The sequence below is a fragment of the Piliocolobus tephrosceles genome, chromosome 8 (assembly GCF_002776525.5).
Source record: "Piliocolobus tephrosceles isolate RC106 chromosome 8, ASM277652v3, whole genome shotgun sequence".
NCBI lineage: Eukaryota > Metazoa > Chordata > Mammalia > Primates > Cercopithecidae > Piliocolobus > Piliocolobus tephrosceles.
The window spans coordinates 80551851-80572379 of record NC_045441.1 but is presented as its reverse complement, the minus strand read 5'-3'; the positions used below and the strand labels follow the sequence as shown (position 1 = coordinate 80572379).

Below are 20529 nucleotides of genomic sequence, written 5' to 3'. Positions count from 1 at the left end.
AGGGTTTTTATGGTTTTCAATTTTACATTTAAGTCTTTAATCCATCTTGAGTTAATTTTTGTATAAGGTGTAAGGAAGGGGTGCAGTTTCAGTTTTCTGCATATGGCTACCCAGTTTTCCACATCAAAAAGTGGGCAAAGGATATGAACAGACACTTCTCAGAAGAAGACATTTATGTGGCCAACAAACACATGAAAAAAAGCTCATCATCACTGGCCATTAGAGAAATGAAAATCAAAACCACAATGAGATACCATTTCATGACAGTTAAAATGGCAATCATTAAAAAGTCAGGAAACAACAGATGCTGGAGAATCACCATTATGATCACTCAATCAAGAATCATCTCTCCTTAATGAAGAATTTCTCCTAATACATTTTATAACTCTTATAGCATTTAAGCACATATTCTGTTTTATTATGGAATTTCTGTACATTGCCCTCCCTTCTAGAGTATAAGTTCCTACAGTGAGCACCTAGAATGGAGTGTTAACTAAATACCAGATAAAGAACAGAAGGGAAGGAGGTAGTTGAGTCTAATGAGTCTAAGTACTAATAGAGAGGAAATGGAAAGAGAAGGATTAAGAAAAATGAGAGAGGAAGAGGAGTTTAAACAGCATATTTTACTAAGAAAAATATTATTCATCTACATTCTCTGGTGAGCTACATTTCAGAGCATTTAATGTAACTATTTTAGTGCCACTAATCAGTGTTTTTTTAAAACTCCTAAAGAAGTGAAGTGGAAAATGAAGTTGCTGATAGTGTTAAGTAATATTTATCTTTAGAAAACAAAGAAAATGTCTTTAAAATGAAAGCATAAAAACTTGACATATATTCCTAGAAAAATATTGGCAAAAATCATTTCAATAACAGTTCCAGAGACCGTGATAACTCATTTGTTTTATGACATCAACTATCCCCACAAATAGTCAAGAACCAAGCAATACAGAAAGACAAAGAGACACTATAAAGTCAATAGACTAAATTTCATGTAGATTACAAATGGACAGATACAGTTTGGACATTTATCCCCTCCAAATCTCATGTGGAAATGTAATCCCCAATATTGGAGTTGGGGCCTAGTGGGAGGTGTTTGGGTCGTGGGGGTGGATCCCTCATGGCTTGATGCTGTCCTCATGATAGTGGGTTCGCACAAGAGCTGGTTGTTTAAACATATGTGGCAGCTCCCTCCTCTCTTTCTTGCTCCTGCTTTCACCATGTGACAGGCAAGCTCCCGCTTTACCCTCTGCCATGAGTGAAAGCTCCTTGAGGCCTCCCAAAGCTGAGTAGATGCCAGCACCATGCTTCCTGTACAGCCTGCAGAATCATGGCCAATTAAGCCTCTTTTCTTTATAAATTACCCAGTCTCAGGTATTTCTTTATAGCAATGCAAGAACGGCCTAAATCATAGACCAAGGGTTAGAACCTACCTACCCTCTCTTCACACATTTTTCTAGCAAGAACAGACAGAAAATATTTTGTAACCTATAGGTAATTATGACAGCATTAGAAAGTGGAAAGAGGGGTTTCTGGAAGAATGCCAGGAGCATCAGGAAATGATTTCTCACACAGGAGACTGTGATCATGGCCTCGGATCCACCTTCAGAGGCTGATCTCCAGAAAAACTCCTTTCCATGAAAAAGAAGGTCCCTTAAATCCAGAGGAGCTAGGCACAGCTGGACAGATTATCTGAGTTTCTCAACTTAACAAACTTTATATACCTTTCTGCTGGTCTCAGTGTGTTCTCATGCTCTTCAAACACTGTTGCATGTAGACCTCAGCCTCGGTTTCCCCTGATGTTTGGTGGTCTTCCTGAGACCCTTAGAGGGAAAGCCTGTGCCTCCATGCTCAAGTTCAGCTGCCTGAATCCATGTGGCCACACAACCAAAGATCTGGATGGAGACCTGAGACCACAATTCTCAGCTGGCACAACTTGGTGGTTGACACAGCACAACAGAGGAGCAGAAGCTGGAAAAATTCCAAAAAAGTGTACCTAAAAATCTAAAAGGGCAGAGCAGTTAAGAGATATTAGTGCAGAGACAAACAGTCCTATATAGCTCAATATCTCCCAGAGTCACTCCCACAATAATAAAAGCACTGCATAGCAGGCGGAATTCAAATCTTTAGATTTGGGTCCTCAGCATTTAGTATGTGGTACAGTACTAAATAAAAGCTTATTTAATTAAGTTTTACATTAATAACTTATCAATAAAAGGTAATCTTATGTTTGAGATACTATGCTTAAGAAAGCAAAAAAAGGGAGTCGTTATTTTAAATAATTTCTAATCCATGTAATTAAAATGAAAACCATTTGGGCATCTGAATTACAAGCTTTAGTTACCTGAAAAACTCACTTACGTGGAACCACCTATAAAAAAGACATGCCACGACTAGACTCAGATGACAATGGGTTTTATTTGCTATGGACTAGCCTTACTAGAAACATGAATTTAAGACATACTTATCATTAAATTGGGAAAATATGGCCTTGAATTATTAGACCACACAATTATTGTGTGGGTGGACAATTGGATAGTAAGTCACTTTCTTAGCTTAGCATCAGTGAAGTAGATAGAAAAACTAGGAAGTTATGAATTCTGAGATAATATAGATATTCTTTGGAAAATTACAAATAGTCCTCAGTTTTCACCATTCCTGGAAACCAAGTAATAAATAAGGCCAGGTTTCCCACTTGAAAAATGAAATAATCAGTGGTTGCTTTCCTGCCCAGGTATTCAGTATTAAGGAAACCATAAATATGAATGACAGCATATCTTAACCATCAACTATACCTCTTAAATTGTTTCAAACTCTGGGCTGATTCTTCAAGCCTGAGGGGAAAAAAATAAGTTGAAATGTATTGCTTGCCCTAAACAAGAAAACTCTGTAGCCCAAAACAACAGTATGGAAGAGCTCAGTGGATCAATAAATATTTGTAGTGTAAGGCATTATGCTTGGTACTGAAAGAAATTCAAAAGATTATTCCTACCCTCAAGGAGTAGTCTGGTCAGGGAGACAGACACTTACATAATTAACTACTATAATACAATGTAGGAATGGTTTAGTACCAGAAGGGAGGATGACAATAACAGCCAGCATTACTGCGCTTTCTGTGTGCTTGGTACTGTTCAAATTGCTTTACCCAAGTGAATTTATTTAATAAGTAAGCTTGTGAGGTGGATACTAATACTAACCCCTTTTTACAGATGACAAAATGGAAAGAGAGGGTGGTTAGATCACACAACTGGTACATAACAGTGAGCCACTGAGCAAATTACTTTTGACTGCTGCAGGATGCAAGAGGGCCTCCTGGGAAAGTTGGCATTTGTGCTGGATCTATAAGAATAGATAGCTCTTGAATTTGTAGAAGGTTGAGGGAGAACACGCCAAGTAGAGGAAAAAAAACACAAAGTCTGGGAGATGGGGACTTGTGAATCACATGGCAAGTGTATCACCCAAAATCCTTTTACTGATTTTAATTCAGAGAATGGAGTGTATTTTAAAGAAAGCCCTTCAACCCTTAACTTGTCTTTTATCCTTTACATTGGTGATTGGCATCTTCATCTACCTAGCTCCTAAGGGAGAATTCAGAATATAATCCAACACCCCATCTTCATTCCTAACCCACACTATCACCACTCCCCACATACCCAGATGATCACCCTCCTCTCCATTCTCACAACCACTGCCTCAGTTTAACCACTACCTTGTGACATCCCACCTATACCATGTGGTAGCCTCCTACCTTGAGTCACCATCTTTGGTCTCTAAACAATCGAATCTAGTCTCCACATCAACACTGAGTATCTTTCTAAAATGCCATCTGGTCAAAGTGCTCCCCCACCTACAGGATTAATTCAAATTTGTTACTGAGTCATAAAAATCCACTTGTGATCTATCCCCTGCCTACCTTTCCCATCACATCTTCTGACATTTTCCCAAAGGTATCCTTTATTCCAGCCACAGTGAAATACTTGTTCTCTGAAAGTAACACGTTCTCTATAGACAGCTTTCTACCCTGAAAACCTGTCCCCACCTTACCCCCTACGCTTTCAGTCCATAATTCTACTCTGAAAATTTCTGTTCGGGTGATTCAGCCTGCACTCTTTATGGAAGTCTTTGATGACAACCCAATGCAAGTTAGGGGATTTTTTCCCCCTAGACTCCCATAGCATATTATTTGAGTCCCTATTTTACGATCTCCCACATTACATTGTATTGTTTCTTCATGTCTCATTACTCTCCAGATTATAAACTCTTTACAGGGAGGTGCCTTGAGACTCTCTTTACCTGTATTTCCCACTGCTCACTTCATGTTTGATAAATGCATGAGTCATTGGATTCTAGAATGCTGGGACTACGGGCATAGCCAGCTCTACCCTATCTTACCTACTCTCTCCTTTAAAGGAAACCTCATTACTTTCTCTGCTGGATCTGTTTCTAAATCAAATTAAGATAGCAAGATAATTACATATTATTGTCAATACTACAAATAACGTTGTGTTATCATTTTTAAAGCTGCAAGACAGAGAAGCTAGCTTACAATGTTCAAAATCTGGTTATTCCAGACTGAAGAAGGAGATTTATACATTTAATTTAAATCCAAAATGTGCTGAACCCTCAAGGACTGGCAATGATATCTTCATTTCAAAGGGAAGGTTATAGTTAGACCATAAAATTGTTTGATATTTGGATTCTGTTCATAATCCTGCCATATAAATTTACGGACTGATTTGTTTTTACATATCTCTGTCGTCCTAGTTATTTTTATTTTTCCAATGGCATCTGCTTTTTGTTTGTTTCTCCCCATCCCTGACTAACTTAAATCCAATTTACTGACACCGTTGGCTGAACAGTTGCAGGACTCCTTTGCCCTCGCTGCTTTTGTCCTTAGGATTGCTCTTTCTCCTTTGCTGCAATCCCCAGACCTTACTGGGACGACTCCAACCTCCAGCACTCATGTCCTACTTCTGATATTTCCCCAAAGCTGATTAATGGTAGTTTCTGCTTCTGGATTGGCAGTGGTGGTTTAGTATGAATGGAACTACTTAATAACAACAGTGGTGGCAGTAGTAATATTTACTGAACATTTGCTATGTGCCAGATACTCTGCTAAACAACTATCATACAGATTGTCATAGTTCATTTTCATAGCACTGCTATGAGAGCTAGTGAGTGAAAGAGCTCAAATTCAAACCCACACCCATCTGATTACAGAATAAAGCAGCAGCTCTCTAGCAGAGCTGGTGAAGAAAAAAGGTGAGAAATTCCATCTCAGTTCCTCTACTGATTAGAGGTTCCCCTCCCCATCGCCTCACCTCACCACCTGCCTCCTTGATGGACCACTGATTGAAAGGACTGTTAATGAGATTGGTGCTGTCTCTCCACTGTATCTCTACCTTTTCTCTTTGCCAGGAGGGAGCCAAGCAGGCAGTGGTTCTTCCCTCCATTTTTATGGCTGGACTGCCCAGTACACAGTAGTGTCATAAAACACGTGTACACACACACACACACAGAGCACAAGTATGCACCACCAAGGTTTTAAAAACAGCTCTGAAGAGATATTTTTCCTGCACAATCAACATGTCACTTCTGCTTAACTCCTGTTGTCTTTTCTGTTGACTCCCCTTGATTCCTGATCCCGGGTATATCTCTGCCAAATAAATGCATCAAAACAACAATAACCTCTCATTGTTATCATTTTGCAAAAGACACAATATTTTAAACACCAAACTAGACATAGTCTCAGATTAAGAGACATTTCTTAAGCAAAATAAATTTACCTTTATGAAAAAATATAGGCCATACTCATCTTCCAATACTAAAGCCATGTAGCCTACCACGATCTCAATGCTTAGATTGAGAAACAAACCTGGAACAACTCACAGGCTCTCCAGTGCCAACCTTTCTGCGAGACTGATGTCTGCACTTCCACCCTCCAGATTCGGGAGAGATTTGAAGTAGTTCCTCTTCACAAAAAGGTAGGCCTCCTTGGCTTACGTCACCTCCCTATTCTTTTTACTCATTCATTGTTCAGAGAGTTAACCGACCCTTTTCTGAGCTACTCCAGGATGTTGTGCAGACTTCTGTTCTTATTGTAGTATTTTTTGGTTACAGTTTGTCTGTCTCCTCCACTGGATTTTGAGCTCCTAAGGGCAAGGGTTTTGTCTATCTCATTTTGGATAGACACAGTACCACAGAGTAGGCACTCAATCTGTTGAACAGAACTGACCCTTCACAGAAGAAAAACAAGCTCACTAAATTAATGGGAGGAACAGAGCTCAATAAAGTGTTTGGCAGAATAATTTTGTTAATGATTTTTAAAATTTTGTCAGTAATTTAAGATGGCAATCATTTTGAAATGGTTATTTAATTTTTGCGTCTTATTTTCAGTGAACGTAAGTTATACAAATTCCATTTCTAGATCTTTCCCTTTCCCACTGATGTCCCAAAGCAAAGCAATTAAGCTAGAGACCAAAAGATCCTAATAGGGTCATTATTCTCATTTGAGAACAATAACCTTGGAATCTCACCAATCACAATATCAGCTAGAGATCTGTTCATCATTAATGATAAAGTTCATGCAAAGTTAAAACAATGTCTTAGTCTCTTTGGGAGGCCCCATTGTTTAGTATGTTATCAAATAATATATACTGAGTGAATAGATTAATTATTTTGGCAGAAAAGTTAGTGTCCTAGTTTCTAAAAATAGAACAGTAATCCTCAGTATTTTTGTTTAGGGAAGTTGGGGGCAGGAGAGAGGAAGAGATGAAATAAGAATGAGCTGATAGATATATTTGATGCTCAGTGGTCTCACTTGAAATAAAGACATCACTTCCATGTTGTCTTGTCCTTTGATGCAAGTTTCTGAAAGACATCAGATTGATCAGAGACTGTCTACACTCAGCAGTCCAGACTTGATACTTTCTTAATCCATAGTCAAGAAACATGAAGGATATGCAAATTGTAAATTGTCTGTCTCTTCCATCTTCTCTTCTCCCTGAGTTCTATCTTTCTGCTTATCATGACTTAATATATTGATTCTTCATTCAAGTTATAGAATTAAATATTATGTCTGAAATACCATTGGATGCATTTTGAACTTCCCACCATGTACCAGGCACTATTCTAGGCATTGGGTATATTGTGATGAAGAAAATGAAGGTCATCTCTAATTTCATGGAGTTTTATTCTGATAAGAAAGACAGATAGTGACCAAGGAAACAAACATGTACACAGTTTCACAGAATGATAAATCAAGACAGTAAAGTGGAGGAATGGAATAAAGATCACTGAAGAAGTAGGATACAGCCACCTTACAAATATAGTGACCAGGAAAAATATTTTTGAGGAGGTCTCAGTGCTAAAAAGAGCAATAATTCCTCCCTACTCAAGCCAACTTCCTCAATGACATTTGTCAATCAGAGTCATTTTCAGTTATAGCCTCCTTCAAAGAAGGGTTTATGTCAAAGTTCAGTGACTTACAAGTGATGTTCTATAAGTGACCATTACCTGATTAATCTTCCTTGCATATTCACTAGAACGCCATTAACTGGAAAAATCACTGGGTTGCTCCAATAAACCTCTGACAGTTACACAAGAAACTTATTCCTCATCAAAGATTTACCCAAACTACCAGAGACCACCTGACAATGTGTTTTACTTTCTTTCACCCTAAATGCTCTTCACCCACTGGGATATTATCTGTTGACATGCAACATCTGTTGTTCATTTTCGAACACTAATCCCTGCGGTGTGTCCTTTGGGTGATCAAGCTTGCTCTAAAGCTTGCTATAAAATATTCAAGAAGATTTGGACTCTCCTATTTTTCCACTGACATTTTTACCCCTCCTTTGATTTCAACTTGATTTTATTTTTCCTTTGCTTCCCTTCCCACTATTTTACTTCTTTCTTTAAGGAGGGCTTTTCTGTACTTCTATGCGTACACACTGCTTTGGCCACATGCTCTTAAACTTATAAAGCTCACACAATTCAAGCAAGTTATAAAAAAATATGAATTTTTTTATTTATAAAAAAATCCCTTACACCAGCATTATTTTATTAGAAAATAAAACTTTTTAAAAGGTCAAATCTATTCTTCTGGGAAATACATGTTTTTCATATTTAGGGTGAATCAAAATTTATACTTCAGAGACCTGCCACAAACTCCTAGGCGTTAGGAACCCCTCCTTCACCACTGACTTTGAAGTTAGGAGTTTAAACCAAAGATAGTAAAAATAATCACACTTATATTTATACTTGTCCAATATCTTCATTCCAACACATAATAACAACCTTCAAATAAATTAAACTTTCACCTTTTTTCACAGATAAATATTATGATTAATAAGTAGTAATATGTTAATTTGCCAGACACACAGTAAAAACTGCTAAAACTAAAATAACAGGTCTCCATGAATTATTTCTATTATATTTTCTCCTCCTTCTTCTTCCAAGAGTCCTCCCCTGCCCTATCTTTCAATTTGCTCTTAAGTGGCTAATTTTGATATGACAGCCTTCTCTCTTCCAATTATTTCAATGACAATGCACTGAGATTGTTAACCAGTATGTCGCTCGATATTAAAACTACAACAGAATGGGTTCATTGGGAAGTATAATTTGTTTGGCATTTTCATCTTTCCAGATGTTACAGAAGTTTCCTTTATTCACCTAGCCAAAGAACTGGGATACATAAATAGCTTTGAAATTGACAGTAATTTCAAAAGAGTTTACAAAAATCAAATTCTTTCCCTGATTCCTTCTCCATGCCTTCTCGGAAAATTTCAGGAGCAACATTTCCTATGAGCAAAGTGCTCAAAAGTTAACATGTTCTTCACTTCTGGTACATTTTTAAAATTCCATAAAGTATGTCATAAGACTTTTCCTAAATCTTCAAAATTCCTGATCCTATGACTGATAAATTAATCAAAAGCCATATGTTATCTAGTGAGTCTCCCCAGGACATGACAGATATCCATGTGGCCTACAGTCTAAATACTGGGCAGCTCAGGAATTCTGTGGAGGGAGACAGGATGGAAGGAGAAGCAAAGAACTATTCACATCCCAGCTCCATTCATATCCATCCTGGTAACTCTGGGCAAGGCAAGTCTCCTCTACAGGCCTCAGGTTCAGGCAGAGATGGAGTGAAATAAAGACTCTTGACTCTAATTTCCTTTCTTGTTTTAAAAGTATAATTTATTTGTTTCTTGAAAGTCACCACTGGAAAGCAAGAGGCAAACTAATCGAGAACAAATAAGCCACACTGTGTGCTCTCTAGCCCCATTTTCACTTTAAACTGGCGGCCCACCAGTACTCCTCACACAAATCAAGACAGCTGGGTTAACTCGAACCTTGCGGGGAAAGCATTTATATCACCACAGGAAGGGGAGTCAGAGTATTCAGCCTCTACTAGATTCATTAAAATGGGTACACAGATCAGAGAGAACATCAAGTTAAGGTTTTTCTAACACAGAGATCCAGCTCTTTCGATCATTAGAGAATGCTTCTGTTTGGAGGAAGATTTAGGTGGCATTTCTCCCCTAATAGAGAAGCTGTTCTAGAAGCACTTTGATAGGCCAAGAGAATTAATTCAGGTGACCAGAGCAAGAGGTTTCCACATGTGCAGATGGTGAAGCCCATTCATGAAACACTTCCTAACAGCCCACCCCATAAGGAAGTACTGCCTCCAGATCTGTTTGAGCACTGCTGCTGTCCGGTTTCCTCCTTAATGTGGAAAACCTGTGTTTCTGATTATTTTCCCAAAATTGGCATGAATTAGCAGTGAGTAACACATTGCAAAAGAGCTCTGTGCTGGGCAGCCACACAAGCTGCGGCCCTTGAAATCCCATGTGGCAACACTAGGAAAGGGTCGGGCCTCTGGCTCTCACCACAGCCCCTCTGCGAACAGCGCCATGGGGCCACCTCACACAGGCCTTCCCATCTGCCCACCCCCACTGGCTTTTCTAAGCTCCCTCTTGCTTTGCAAGGTCTCCCAGCTTCATTCACACTGCAAATTTCATTCCATTAGCATGTCGAAGCTTCCTCCCAGATTATTAATCAAGATGTGAAATAAGATAAAACCTAATCCGCAGTCCCTCAGCTACAAATGCTCAAAGCCAGGCTCATTAAACATATCTGTCAACGATGGATTACACCAGCCTTAGGCCCCAAATTGATTGGAAGTCAGGAGGAGGCAGTGGGGTGGGGTTGGGGGGAAGCATTGGTTGCACAATATATTCAAAGGAAGGAATTCCTTTTAAGGTGTGGCCAATTAAATCTGTTCAGAGATAAGTATAGGCTATACAGTTTTATAGATTCTTTTCTCCAGTTGTTAATAGCAGCCGAAGTGATGGGAACACAGAACCAGTAATTCATGTACCATGTGTGTGAAAACCTGAAAATCATTGTGAATGGAAGTAAAGCAATATGCCATCTTGGAAGCAAACCCAGTGAATTCCTGCATGGATTCAAATGCTATTTCCTTGTGTCAAAAAGAAAAAAAAAGAGAGAGAGAGAGAAAAAAATACTGAATTCTGTTTAAGTGTTTAAAGTCACATTTCACTAAGGTTCTTATGTATCATCCTGTCATTAGCATCCTCACCACCATCCCCATCCTGAGATACTTTGTATTTATATTGGGCTTTTCAAGTTCAAAGCACAAAGCAGACACACCAGGCAATTAATCACCTTGAGGGATATGAGTTGGGTGGAATGCCTTCCCAGCAAATGCATTCCTAACGTGTCACTGGAGGATCCACTCAATGGGAGTGTTCCTGGCTCACAATTTGATGTCATATGTTGGCATTTTGTCAGATTTCAAATATACATTTTCACCTACCAAACTGACAGCCCTATTTACTGAATCAAAGGAAAAGTGATTTTACCAATCTTTTAGCATTAAGAATTACTCTTCGCCATTTGGGTGTTTCTGGGTAGTAGCTACATTTTATACACATCAAAGGGAACAAAAAGCATGGGAGAAGTAAAATTAAATAAATATATTAGTTGTTTTACAATGAGAAAGTGAGCAATAGGGAAAAAATCAAATCTGAAGAGATTCATAATGGGAAACAGATGTGGACGTGAAAGTGATTTGAAGTAACTGACAGGCTCCAGACATCTTCCAAGAATATGTTTCATATACATAAACATTTAACAGCACAATAACTGGGCCAAAATTGCCCAATTTCAAAACTTCACCTGCGTTCCTAAGTTTGCTTTTTATTCCTTGAGATTAAATAGGACAAGGAAAGTTTCCCATATTTGAGCTGTTTATTAAGAACTATTTATGATGGACAATGAAATGAGGCATATCTGTTTTGTTTTGCTTTTCTGTCCTGGTAGGTTTTATATTCTGCTTCCAATTCCCATGCCCTTGTGCTGTTCTATTTGAATTTCCAATGCAGCAGAGGAAATGGCTTCTAAAATATTAAAATCCTGTTTTCATTGACTTTCTTTACGCTTTGTGACCACATTTCTATTCAGATCAGGTTGCACAGCTTTTAATTTCTCCAAGTCTAAACTTAAAGTTAGAGCAACTTCATGGTACCCCTTAAGTGGATATCTCTTAATCTCTTATAACAAGGGAGAAAGCAGTCTGGAAACTCCAGAGCATCCAGGCCGATGGGATGACTCTTATAAAAAAAAAAAAAAAAAGATTTTTATTCCAGTTTTCTGGCGTTTTGAAATGGTCTTGAACTACAATTGCATTTTGAAACAGAGGCTCATCTGGAGCAAGATACCAGCCTGGTAAAGTTTCCAGGAGAACAAACTTGCCTGGGTTCACACGGCTGAAAAAGAAAGTCTCAGCCATGTCCCCAGTTCTCACCCTGTGATTTTTCTCCTGACCTCCAATCTTGCTTTCTCTAAATCTCGATTTTCTACACAGGAATTCTTTTTATTGTTCTCATATTATCCCTTTTGCATATTGCTTGGCCTCCCTGAAGGCCAAGCAATGCAGTCAAGGAAAATGAAGCTGGCCATTCTATATGAGAGAATCAGGTTCTAAAGCCTCAGCTCAGTCTCCAAAGAAAAATTATCTGTGAAGTTGAACTTGGAGCCTCCAGACTCCTGGAGGCATCCAGGAATCCTGCTTGCCCTTCCCTAAGTTACAACCCTCACTGTAATATTACAGTTCTAATAATTAATGCCTCTATGCTGTTTTATAGTTCACAAAGCATTTTCATTACTTCACAAGAGCTCTGTGACAGAAGGTGGCAGGTTTTATGTTAACCATAGTTTACAGATGAGGAAACTTTCATTCAGAGAGGTTCCATGAATTGTCTAAGATCACAAAGGTAATTAGTAGACAAGCTAGGGCTCTACCTCAGGACTTCTAATTTCCAATCCTATTTTCCTTTCCCCATACTACATGTGTTCCTGTCATTTCATTTCCTGAAAGCAGAGTCATTCTCAGAAGGTTTTGTTTTCCTGGTGCCTCGCTTTCCTCTCAAATACAAGTAGTTGACAGAAGGTTTGGGATATACACCCTGTAGGCAGATGTGATCTGTCTAAACTCCATCCCAACTCATTTCACTTGGGTCTAAAGTAAGTCTCAGTAATGTTATAGATGGTTTTTAATTTAACAATTACTTATGAAGCACCTCCTTTTCAGGCACTAAGCTCTGAGGAGACAATAATCGATAAGACTGACCCCTCGCCAACCATTGAAGAGCTCACAGTCTAAATTAAACATATAATTACAGTCAAACAGAACAAGTCATACAAAAGAGGGCACTCAGGGCACTGAACATAAATGATCATGGAAGGTTTCCTGGAAAAGGTGGCATCTAAATTAAGGCCTGAAAGATGAGGTAGCCAAGTGAAGAGATGGGGAAAAATATTTCAGTTAAAATATATGCATATATTTCACAGGAGAGTTGTTGTTTTATGGATATAGAGTTGCAGTTTGACAAGATGAAAAAGTTCTTGAGATCGGTTGTACAACAATGTGAAGACATATAACATTACTGAACTATATGTATTTTAACACAATTAGAAATAAAATGTATGCTTTTTTTTTTTTGGCATGTACAACCAGGCTAAGACCAGTCCCACTTAATGTAAATCCCCGGCCACCATTTCTGAACCTTTTACTGATTTTACATCATTCCCTGGTGAGAAATTTCAGTCCCGTTATTGATTAACTCTGATAAGGGACAATCCTAAGTAAAAGGAGTATTAATTCCGGTTTTTCTGAACTTCAGCCTCCTGGAGAGCTTACCTCCTTTACAGACCTCCAGAGCTCCTCCAGACCTGCCCAGATCAACCATGTTAAAGCACAAGCAAGAGAACTTTTCTTTCAGCTGCGGCCAAGCTAAGGGAAGGGAGACAGGATCCAGGCATGATTATCTAAAATGGTGCCAATCAAACAAACTCATGTGAATAAATTATCTTGTGATAAGAAATCCGTGCCTTGTAGGCTCATCTATCCCTAGGATTTTGTGGGTTTAAAAACATTGGTTTTAAATAATGTTCCTTCCGAGCATCCCCAGTTTGAATTGGCAAGGGGAATAGGATATTCCATTTGTAGCAGTGGCAGCCACTGAATCTCTGGAGGGCTGGGAAACCCTGACAGAGTAGGAGCAGTGAGGAAGGGGGCCCTGGGCCTAGTGTGATTGCCGGTATTTCCCACACAGGGTCAAATAATACTAGTCCGGCACACCAGGCATATTCCCATTTTCTCAGAACACTGGGAAGAACTGCCAGCATTGGGACTTTCAAAGCTGGAAATACTGTGAGGAAAATGTGAGCAACAGGAGGAAAAAGGTTACCTAAGAGCCATCTCACTTCGTTTCTCCCTGTGTCCTTCCTTCCCTACCATTCCCCATTTATTTACTCCAGAAAATTGTACACTCCTCATAGGCCAATGAGTGACCGACTTGTCCATTTTCTATTGCTATAACAGAATATCACAGAATGGGTAATTTATAAAGAAAAGGAGTTTATTTAGCTCATGATTCTGCAAGCTGGGAAGTCCAACAGCATGATACTGGCCTCTTGCAAGGGTATTCATGCTGTGTCATAACACAGCAGAAAGTGAAAGGGCAAGCAAGTGAGTGCCAAAGAGAGCACAGAAGAGAGCCAACCTCACTTTTATAACAACTCACTCCTTCAAGAACTAACTCCCATGATGAAAACATTAATCTGTTCATGAGAGCTCCGCCCTCATGACTCAATCCCCTCTTATAGGCCACATCTCTTAATACTGTTATATTAGCAATCATGTTTCCAACACATGAACTTTTGGGGGACACATTCGAACTACAGCAGTAATCACATGGGTTCTGAGGTACACCAACCCTGAAACTGCAAGGTAAGCAATACTAAAAACCTACCTGAGATTCTTGTTTTTACCACCCATTACTTCAAATACTTATCATGTATTCCTTCTGTCTACCTGAAACACTGTACCCTCTGACCAACATCTCCTCATTCCCTCCACCCAGTCTCTGGTAAGCACCAATCTGCTCTCTGCTTCTATAAGTTCTATTGTTTTAGATCCAAAATATAAGTGAGAACATGTGGTATTTGTCTTTCTGTATCTGGTTTATTGTACTTAACATAATGTCCTCTAAGTTCATTTATGTTGTTGTGAATGACAGAAGTTCCCACTTTTTTTAAAGGCTAAATAGCACTCCCTTGTGTTATATACCACATTTTCTTTATCCATTCATCTGATGATAGACATTTACGTTGATTTCACAACTTAGCTATTGTGAATAATGTTACAGTGAACACAGGCGTGCAGATACCTCTTTGACATACTGATTTCAAATCATTTGAATATATACGCAGAAGTGAGATCGCCGAATAATATGGTAATTCTATTTTTAGTTTTTTGAGAAACCTCCATACAGTTTTCCCATGTCTAACTTACATTCACATCCACAATGTACAAGGGTTCTGTTTTTTCCATATCCTTGCCAACACTTGTTATATTTCACTTCTTGATAATAGCGACCCTGAAAGGTGTGAGGTGATATCTTATTGTGGTTTTAATTTGCATTTCTCCAATGATTAATGATGTTGAGAATTTTTTCATATATCTGTTGGCCATTTGTATGACATCTTTTAAGAAATGCCTATTCAGCGCTTTTTTTAAAAAATCAGGTTATTTGTTTTATTGCTATTGAGTTGTTTGAGCTCCTTATATATTTTGGATATTAACCCCTTATCAGATGTATGCTTTGAAAATATTTTCTCCAAATCCATAGGTTGCCTCTTGACTCTACTAATTGTTTCCTTTCCTGTGCAGAAGCTTTTTAGTTTGATGTAATTCTATTTGTCTATTTTTGTTTTTCTTGCCTGAGCTTTTGTGGTCAAACCCAAAAAAATCATTGCCTAGACCAATGTTGTATATATTTTCCCTTATGCTTTCTTCTAATACTTTCACAGTTTCAAGTCTGATGTTTAACTCTTTAATATATTTTGAGTTGATTTTTGTATACGGTATAAGGGTCTTATTTCATTTCTCTGCCTGTACATATCCAGTTTTCCCAGCACCCTTTATTGAAGTGACTGTCCTTTTCTCACAGTTTATTCTTGACACCATTGGCAAAAATAAGTTGACCATAAATGCATGGGTTTATTTGGGGTGCTCTCTTCTGTTACATTGGTCAGTGTGTCTATTTTCATGACTATATCTTGCTTTTTAAATTACTATACCTTTGTAATATAGTTTGAAGTCAGGTAGCCTAATGCCTCCAGCTTTGTTCTTTTTGCTCAAGATTGCCTTAGATATTTGGGGGCTTTTATAGTTTCATATGAATTTTAGGATTGTTGTTTCTATATCTGTGAAAAGTAGCATTGGAATTTTGATAGGGATTTCGTTGAATCTGTAGATCACTTTAGCAAGTATGGACATTTTTAATTCTTTCAATCCACGGACACAAAATATCTCTCCTTTTATTTGTGTCATCTTCAAGTTTTTCAAAGTTTTATATTTTTCAGTTTACAGATCTTTCATCTCCTTGGTTGAATTTATTCCTAAGTATCTTTTGCAGCTATTGCTTTCTTGATTTCTTTTTCGGATAGTTTGTTGTTAGTGCATAGAAATGCTACTGATTTTTGTTTTATTTTATATGCGCAACTTAACTCTATTCATTTATTAGTTCTAACTTTTTTGTGGAGTTGTTAGGATTTCCTATATATAAGATCATGTCATCAGCAAATTGCAATTATTTCAATTCTTCCTTTCCAATTTGGATGCCTTTTTTTTCTTGCCTAATTGTTCTGGCAAGGACTTCCAATCTTATGTTGAATAGATGTGATGAGAATGGATATCGTCTTGTTCCTGATCTTAGAAGAAAAACTTTAAACTTTTCACCATTAAGTGTGATGTTAGTCGTGTACTTGTCACATATGACCTTTATTATATTGAGATGTATTCCTTCAGTACCTAATTGTTGAGTTTTTATCATGAAAAAATGTTGAATTTGTTGAATGTGTTTTTCCATCTAATGAGATGATCATATGGTCATATGAGATGATCATATATGATCAAAAACCATATGATCCTTCATTCTATTATTGTGATGTATCACATTTCTAGATGTGTATATGGTGAATCATCCTTGCATCTCTGGGGAAAATCATGGTGAATGATCCTTTTAATATGTGGTTGACTTTGGTTTGCTAGTATTTTGTTGAGGACTATCTGAGATTCTTAAGTTCTATAAAATACTTATCTCAGAAAAAAGTCATAGTCAGCTGTGAACTCCAGCAAACACATCTGATTCTTTCAAAGGGTCCCCAAAGGTTTCAGGATGATGATCCAACCATCCTATCATGGCACTGTTAAATATGCTGCTATAACAAAGAAGCCAAAATACTGTGATTCCTAGCAGACAGATGTTTTTCACCTAACATTCCCGAAGGAGACTGGCAGCCCACATCACTTTTGCTCATATCTCATAAGCCATAACTAATCTTAAAACTAGACCGGAAACTGTAATCTCTAGTTGGATATCCCTATGTTCAGCTAAAACTTGGAGAGTTTAGTTCCAAAATGAAAGAGGGGAAAACAGGTGTTGAGAGAAAATTCAGGGTCTATGTTTTCTCCCACCTCTGTCTGCACATGCTATACTCACAATGCCTCTGGCCTGGATAATTCCCTATATCCTTAGGACACAGTTCCAACATCACCTTCTCTGGGACACAAGCCCCTACTCTGAGCTCTCAGAGCATCTGTGCTTCTTTGTCTCCCCCACCACTTATCTCACTCTTATTGTAATTGTCTATCTGTCAGCTTTCCTACCAAACCAGGGTTCACAAGAATGGGCACCATATATGTCCTCTATTTTTATATTCAGAGAGCCCAGGCTAGCTCATGGTTTCTAATGGGTATATAATAATGACTGTAGAATGAAGAAAAAAAATACAAGAGCAGAAATGATCTGAAAATTCTAATTAGGTTTCTGTTTCAGATAATCTGAGAATTGTCTATATTATTTCTTAAAAGTAAGAATTATAATTTTTTACCAGTCTAAATATGACTGGTTTCTAGTCTTGTCCATATTTCATATTAATTCTAATGCTTCTGGAAAGGCAGAGATTTTTTCTCAAAAATATTATTAAAATAACGTAGGCAGCAAAGTACAGCCATTAAATTAATGAGGAAGTGGGTTACTTAGAATTTGGAACAGCAGATTCACTATAAAAATATCTTATGCATGGTAGTTGACCACCAAAAAAACCGCCCATATATTATATATATAATAAAATAAAATAAATCTCTGCTATTCAAATTGGAATCTCCTATTACACTGCAGTGTAGCATTCAATGCAACAGTGGGGAAAACACTAATGTTTGTAGAGCAGATGAAATCCTCTATTTGGGCATTATTGTAACAGGAAGACATGAATGGAGGAAGAGCTCCACCTTGGGTAACTCAAATCCCCAATAGAACCATGGAGAAAGAACACCTGGTCTGCTTTTCTTATCCCATCTGTCCTCCACCTGAGTACTCAGCTATTGTTACTTCTGTTTCACCAACAGAAGCAAGGACAACTTGTCCATCAATAAACAAGCTAACAACTCAATAGGCTTTTTTTTTTTTCTAAACTACTGACTTCACTGTAAACTAAACTAAAGAACTACTGAACAAGGAGAGTTGTTAAGACTTCAGGAAAACCACTTCCCAGGGGCGAATTTGCATTGAAAGAGTCACATGGCCTGAAAACTGTTGGGAAATTCAATCCTGATCAAATGAAGCTCCTTCCTAAATCTAAACTCAGGAGTGTCTCAACCAGAACAGGAAACTTACAACAGGAGTAATACTAAATACTGAAATTTCTATCACATGGGTGGCAATGCAGGAATTTCACATTAAATGAAACCAAATATCCAAATACACAAACTCTCATTTACAATAGCATCGAAAAGACTAAAATACTTAGGATCACATTTTTTTTGAAACATAAAATTTTTATTATTTGGAAAAATGATTTGTGGTATTGTTTACAACTACTAAATGAATATAATGCATGTGACTCATTATTATTATATTTTAAAGTATTTTGTCTTTCAAGTCTTTTAATCTATAACTGTTAAATGTTCCTTGACACTCAGTGCCAAGTTTCTTTGGATGAGATTTGACTGTAATCTGGAGTTCTGCATTTTCCATTTTTTAAATTATTATTATTATACTTTAAGTTCTAGGGTACATGTGCACAATGTGCAGGTTTGTTACATATGCATACATGTGCCATGTTGGTGTGCTGCACCCATTAACTCATCATTTACATTAGGTATATCTCCTAATGCTATCCCTCCCCCCTCCCACCACCCCACAACAGGCCCTGGTGCATGATGTTCCCCTTCCTGTGTCCAAGTGTTCTCATTGTTCAATTCCCACCTGTAAGTGAGAACATGCGGTGTTTGGTTTTTTGTCCTTGCGATAGTTTGCTGAGAATGATGGTTTCCAGCTTCATCCATGTCCCTACAAAGGACATGAACTCATCCTTTTTTATGGCTGCATAGTATTCCATGGTGAATATGTGCCACATTTTCTTAGTCCAGTCTATCATTGATGGACATTTGGGTTGGTTCCAAGTCTTTGCTATTGTGAATAGTGCCACAATAAACATACGTGTGCATGTGTCTTTATAGCAGCATGATTTATAATCCTTTGGGTATATACCCAGTAATGCGATGGCTGGGTCAAATGGTATCTCTAGTTCTAGATCCTTGAGGAATTGCAACACTGTCTTCCACAATGGTCGAACTAGTTTACAGTCCCACTAACAGTGTAAAAGTGTTCCTATTTCTCCATATCCTCTCTAGCCCCAGATGTAGAAAAAAAATTCCAAAATTTTCATGGAACCACAAAAGACCTCAAATAGAAAAAACAATCTTGAATTTAAAAACAAAGCTGGAATCATCACAATTTCCTGATTTCAAATTGTATTACAAAGCTATAGTAATCAAAACAGTATTATACTGGGGTAAAAAGAGATAAATAGACCAATGTGTCTCTTTTCAATAGAACAGAGAGCCCAAAAATAAATCCATGCATTTATGGCCAACTAATCTTTGACAAGGACACTAAGGATATATAATGGAGAAAGGATAGTTTTTTAAATAGATGGTATTGGGGAAACTGTATATCCAAATGCAAAAAAATGAAACTGTACTCCTATTTTATACCATACACAAAAATTAAATCGAAATGGATTTTGATTAAAAGACTTAAATGTAAGACCCGACACCATAAAATGCCTAGAAAAAAAATGGAGAAAAGCTCTTTGACGTTGGTCTGGGCAATGATCTTTTGAATATGACCCCAAAAGCACAGGCAACTAAAGCAAAGAAAACAAGTGAGACTACATCAAACTAAAAAGCTTCTGCACAGAAAAGGGAAAAAAAATCAACAAATGAAAAGGCAACCTATGGAATGGGAGAAAATATTTGCAAACCACATATCTAATCAGGAGTTAATATCCAAAATATATAAAGAACTCATACAATTCATTAGCAAAAAATATAACCCAATTAAAAAGTGGGAAAATAACCTGAATAGACATTTTTCCAAAGAAGATACAGAAATGCCAATAAGTATATGAAAAGGTACTCAACATCACTAACTATCAGGGAAATACAAATCAAAACCACAATGAGATAACCACCAATGAGATATCATTCCATACCTAATAGGATGGTTATTACCAAAGAGACAAAATATAACAAGTGTTGGTGAGGGTTTGGAGGAAAGGGAACTATAGTACACTGCTGGTGGGAATATAAATTGGTATAGCCATTATGGAAAATAATATGGAAGTTCCTCAAAAAATTGAAAAGTGAGCTACCATATGATCCAGCAATCCCAGTTCTGGGAATATATCCAAAGGAAATGAAATCAGTATCTCAAAGAGATCTCTGCATTCCCATGTTCACCACAGCATTATTCACAAAGCTAAGATACTGAAACAATCTAAGTGTCCATCCACGGATGAACGGATAAAGAAAATGTGGTGTGTGTGGGTGTGTGTGTGTGTGTGTGTGTGTGTGTGTGTGTGTGTGTGTGTGTG

The 20529-nt window shown here is 37.7% G+C and overlaps 2 long non-coding RNA genes across 2 annotated transcripts in view; both read right to left on the bottom strand.

The window, feature by feature from the left end:
• LOC111552428 overlaps positions 1-1981 on the bottom strand; it is a 36786-nt gene extending 34805 nt beyond the window's left edge. The window contains exon 1 of the long non-coding RNA XR_002734631.1: positions 1722-1981. This is a non-coding gene — a long non-coding RNA (uncharacterized LOC111552428). The remainder of the gene's footprint in view (positions 1-1721) is intronic.
• Positions 1982-2794: 813 nt separating this feature from the next.
• Positions 2795-20529, bottom strand: part of LOC111552427 — a 48769-nt gene continuing 31034 nt past the window's right edge. The window contains exon 3 of the long non-coding RNA XR_002734630.1: positions 2795-2831. This is a non-coding gene — a long non-coding RNA (uncharacterized LOC111552427). The remainder of the gene's footprint in view (positions 2832-20529) is intronic.